General features: G+C 43.5%; 1 protein-coding gene across 1 annotated transcript in view; it reads right to left on the bottom strand.

The window, feature by feature from the left end:
• The window catches only part of LOC102820918 (chromosome unknown open reading frame, human C10orf90), a 311,848-nt gene that overhangs the window by 90,807 nt on the left and 215,514 nt on the right, over nucleotides 1-5,527 (bottom strand). The window lies entirely within an intron of this gene.

Consider the following 5,527-nt stretch of genomic DNA (forward strand, 5'->3'; position numbering starts at 1 on the left):
GCACCTTAGTCCTCAAGCTGACATCTCTGCTCTTCAACACTTTAAAAAGTTCCCGTGCAGCAGATTTGCCCAATGCAATACGTCATCTGATCTCTTGGGGTTGGAGATTAAAAACACAGGCATTAAAAACACAGATCTCTGAAGACTTCACAGATCTATGTTAATACAAAGCCCTAGTGTGTTAACAAGCTCCCAGATGATTCTTATGCCCAGACATGGTGAGAAGGAATTAGACTCAGACCATCTGGAACCCATGCTAAGCCCGGGGGCTCCCAGCCTGGTTTATGACCTTGGTTTCCACCTCTGCACAGCAAGGAGACAGGGCTACTTCTTGGGGAGATTCCAAGCTTCTTCACCCTCTAGTTGGCCAATACCAAGAGGGACTCCCTAAAGGTGATGACCGCACAGCAGAATGAACGCATGCCATTGAACTGTATGTGTGATGACTATTAAAATGTCAAGTATCTTGTTAAGTATCAATCTATCACCTTCAGGCTCAGGATCCCAAGAGAATCCTGGCCTTAGGTACAAAGTTGGTAAAAAGAAGAACTATGTTTCGAGTGCCTGTCATGTCAGGCTGGAACAAGGACCAAAAGACCCTGACTCTGGGGATGCTGATTTTGGTCCATGTCTTGACTGAGAGCAGAAGCCCATGGCCAGGAGCCCATGAGCAGGTGCTGAGAGTCAGGGTTCAAATCCAGGAGACCACAGACAGGAGCCTATGGTTAGATGCCCAGAGCCAGGTGCCCAGAGCCAGGAGCCCACAGCCCCATATGTGGTGGGAGTGCTGGTGCTGTTGCAGGTCAGAGGCAGTCACTGCAGGAGGAGATGGTAGAAAGTCAGCCACTGCCTCATTATTTATTTCCAATCAGGTATTGACCCGGTCACATGACAAGCTCTGTAAGTCTGGACTTGTTTCCTCAGCTCTGGACTCATCCCAAATATCAGTGTGGCACTGATCCCAACTCCAAAGGAAATTCTACCTGTCCTTTCTGCCTCCCAGGGAAGCGTGGAGACCACACAAGATGGTGGCAGGTGTGAGTGAGTAGCTCAGATTATGAACATGCGGCTCCAGGGCATTCCTTCCGTGGTTCCACTGAGAGCACTGGGTACCTGAGACCTCAGCCTGTTGGCCACTTTGTCTAGCAGGGTTGGTTCGGGCTATGACGTCAATTTCTAACAAATGCCATTGAGTTTACTTCATATCCTTAAGTGGAAATGATTCATCACATACCCAGTAAATTGAAATTTTGTTGATTTTGTTGATGGTAGAATTAATGTAATGAGCATGTGTGTGTGTGTGTGTGTGTGTGTGACAAATCCTGGTCTTCCTAACCAGGTCAAGCTCATGGCCTCAGGGCGGGAATAACTGGGAAGGTGGCACACAGGCCCTAAGAACACCAAGAACTGCTGCTGTGGTTTACAGATGTTTAGGCTCAACTTTGACCAAAGCCACAACCAATAGGCTAAGAGAAACTAGAAAGACCCATTGCACTGTTTGCTCTTCAATATACATAATATACCTGCATGGGAAGTTCTAACAATCAAATCCCAGGTCTTCATGGAGAGCCATTACAGATAGATAGACAGACAGACAGAGATACATACACACACACACACACACACACACACACACACACACATATATAGGGAGAGGGAGCGAGTCCTCGTCTGCTACTGTAGGATAAGCACTGGACTGCTAACCACAAGGTCAGTGGTTCAAACCCACCAGTTGCTCCTTAGAAACCCTATACAGGGTTGTTATGACCTGATGGCAGTTAACTATATATATATATATATATATATATATGTTTCAGAACACTGAACTGTGCTCATGAGGTACCTGTACAAAGAACAAGAGGCAGTTGGTACAATGTTAGGCTAGAACGGAGATACTGAATGGTTTAAAATCAGGAAAGGTGTGCACCATTCTTATTCAATCTGGTTACATGAAGAAGAACATGGCATCAGGATTGGAGGAAGACTCATTAGCAACCTGTGATGCGCAGCTGATATCACCTTACGTCTAAGGCTCAGAGGACTTCAAATATTACTAATGAAGATCCAAGACTATGGTGCACAGTATGGATCACAGTTCAATGTAAAGAAAAGAAAATCCTCACAGCCATACCAATTAATAACCTCATGATAAATAGAAGACTGAAGTTGTGAAAGACTTCATTTTGCTCGGATCAACCGTCAACACTCATGGAGGCAGAGGTTCAGAAATCCAAGGGCCAATCTGCTACATGAGACCCCTTTAAATTGTGAAAAAGCACAGATGTCCATTTGAGGAATAAGGTGCGCCTGAGCCAAGTCATGGTACTTTCAATTGCTTCATGTGCATATGAAAGTTGGACAGTGAATAAGAGGAACCATAGAAGAATCGATACATTTGATTATGGTGTTGGAGAAGAATACTAAAAACCCCATGGACTGCCAGAAGGATAAACAAATCTGTCCTGGAAAAACAGTCAGAATTCTCATTTATTGTGGTTGTTAAGTACCATCGAGTTGGTTCTGACCCATAGCGACCCTTTATAAGGTTTCCAAGGAGTGACAGGCGAGCTTGAAAACTGACCTTGCAGTCCAGTACATTAGCCTGCAGCACCACACCAGGACTCTTCAAGAAGGCTCCTGAGAAGCCAGGATGGTGAACTTCAGCCCTTGTACTTTGGACCTGTTGTCCAGAAGAACCAGTCCCTAAAGGACATCATGCTTGGAGAAGAGAAGGGTCAGTGAAAAAGAGGAAGCCCCTCACTGAGATGGATGAACACACTGACAGTAACAATGATCTCAACATGATTGTGAGGAGGGGGCAGGACCAGGCAGTGTCTTGTTCTGTTGTGAGGAGGGTGGCTGTGGGTCAGAAGCAACTCAATGGCACCTAACAATAACATTATATATTTAATTATGTATGTTTAAGGGAAGACCTCTGGATTAACCACTCAGCTGCTAATCCACCGAGAAAACACTGAAGAAAGACCTGGTGATCTGTTACCATACAGTTGCTAGGGGGCAGTTCTACCCTGTCTCGTGGGCTGGCCAGGAGTTAGAATCTATTCAACCACAGCGACAATTAAAGATAAGGTTTACCCTCTGAGATTGCAACACATCACTTTATGTTCAGTTCTTCTAGGGCAGAGAAATCACAGAAGAGATGACAGACAAGTGGTGGATAGTATCCATATGCCTACAAGGAAGAACAGTTAATCCTACTATTCAAATTTAATCACGAACCACTAAACCCAGGATGACAAGATTTTATCTCTCCTACTTCAGATGTTCTATCAGGAAGGACTAGTCCCAGGAGAATGACATCATGCTTGGTAAAGTTCACAGTCAGCGAGAAAGAGGAAGACTCCCAACGAAATGGACTGGTAGTATAGTGACAGCAGCAGTGGGCAAAAAGTGTAACAACAGTTGTGAGGATCGGGCAGGATTACCGTTCTGTTGTGCATGGGGACGCCATTAGTCCAAGTCGACTCAATGGCACCGAACAACAACAATGATTAAAGCCAGTAATGATAAAGTTAAAGGATTCTATCAATTGCTTCATTCTGAAATTGAACAAACATAGGAATGTGAAAGTTGGAAACAAAGTGGAAGAATCAGTAGTTGGAAAATCTGGCCTTGGTGATAGAAACACAGGTGGAGATTGCATGATAGAATTTTGTAAGATCAATGACTTATTCACTACAAACCCCTTTTAATAACAATGTCTAGACATAGACCTACCCAGATGGAATACACAGGAATCACACTGACTATAGGGACTGGCTGTAGAACAGACCAGCAGTTGCCCAGATACAGGTTCAGGCTGAAGCTGAAGAAAATTAAAACAAGTCCATAAGAGCCAAAATATGACAGAGTGTATTCCATTTGAATTAGAGACTGTCTCAAGAACAGCTGTGACACTAATAACCTAAGATCAAAGGAGTTGTGGGGTGACTTCAGGGGCACGGCACATGAAGAAAGCAAAAGGTTACCAAAAAGGGAAGAAAAAAAGATCAAAATGGATGTCCAAAGAGATTCTAAAACTAACCCTGGAACACAGAGTAGCTAAAGTGAGTTGAAGAAATCATTAAGTAAAAGAACTGAACAGAATCTTTCAAAAGGGCAGTCTGAGAAGACACATTATAAAGTGTTATAATGAAATGGTATTATGATGAAAGATGTGGCATTAGAAATACAAAGGCAAGACTGTGCTCAGCATTTTTTAAGCTGAAAGAACTGAAGGAAACCTTCATGCCTTGAATTGCAATATTGAAGGATTCTATGGACAAACTCCTCTCCTCGTTGTTGCTAACTGCCATGGAGTTGGTTCCGACCCATCACAACCCTGTATAGGGTTTCCAAGGAACGACTGGTGAGCTTGAAGTGCTGACCTTGCAGTTTAAACGAGCTTTGCATTCCAGCACATTAATCCACAGCGTCTTACCAGGACTCCCTTCTTCTCATAGAAACCATGTAATATACTTATATCAGGCTGCGATGTTCAGATCTGTCTGTAAACACCTACCTAACCAATAATGACCCAGGCTTAGTATTAGGTACTTATGACACACAGGTGTGCTGCTGTAGCATAAGCACTGGACTGCTGGGTCACTTAGAATCTCAAGGTCAGTGGTTCAAACTCACCAGCTGCTTCTTGGAAACCCTATACAGTTGCCAGGAGTCAAAACCAACTTGGTGGCATTTAACAACAACAACAACAACAACAATAACATACAAGTGATCAGAACATCATTCCTGTGTCATATACTTCAAAAATAGAAGATGGGCAAGTAAAACAAATCATTATAATACTGGATTTGAACAGGTATGTAAGATCGTGTAAATAGTAGGAAAGGATGGATAAACTCTATAAAGGAAGAAAACGTTGAGAAAACCATCAGAAGACTTTAAAGGAATATTTAATCAGTCATTTAAATGGTATTAAGCACGAACAGATGGAGCTCTGGTAGCGGAGTGGTTACGAGTCAGGCTGCGAACCTCAAGGTCAGCAGTTTGAAACTACCAGCTGTTCCACGGAAGAAAGATGAGGCTTTCTGCTCCCGTAAAGATTTACAGCCTTGGAAACCCTATGCAAGGTCACTATGAGTCGGAACCGACTCCACGGCACACAGCCACCAACCACCATCACTACCACCACCAAGCATGAACATGTACATGGACAAAAACAAGTCAGCAGATGGGCATTTCTTAAAGAGCACAGTAGGTTGGAAGAGTATAAAGAAACACAGCTAGAAATTTGAGTAGGGTACAAATAAAGAGGTCACAGATGGTGTGTCAGAGTTCTGGTGTGGTGCTGTGGAATAAAGCACTAGACCCCAAGGTCAGTTTGAACCACAAAGGATTTGCCAAAGCCAACCTCGCTATGAAAAACATCCTAAAGGAAGTTCTGTGGACTGAGAACCAGTAAGAACAGACAACAACCAGAGAATGATGTACGTGGCAGGATCACCCTGAACTCAATCAACAAATGGAAGAGTCAGGAATAGAATAAAATGGTAAGAACAGAGGA

This window comes from Chrysochloris asiatica, unplaced genomic scaffold (genome assembly GCF_000296735.1).
Source record: "Chrysochloris asiatica unplaced genomic scaffold, ChrAsi1.0 scaffold00105, whole genome shotgun sequence".
NCBI classification, from domain to species: Eukaryota; Metazoa; Chordata; class Mammalia; order Afrosoricida; family Chrysochloridae; genus Chrysochloris; species Chrysochloris asiatica.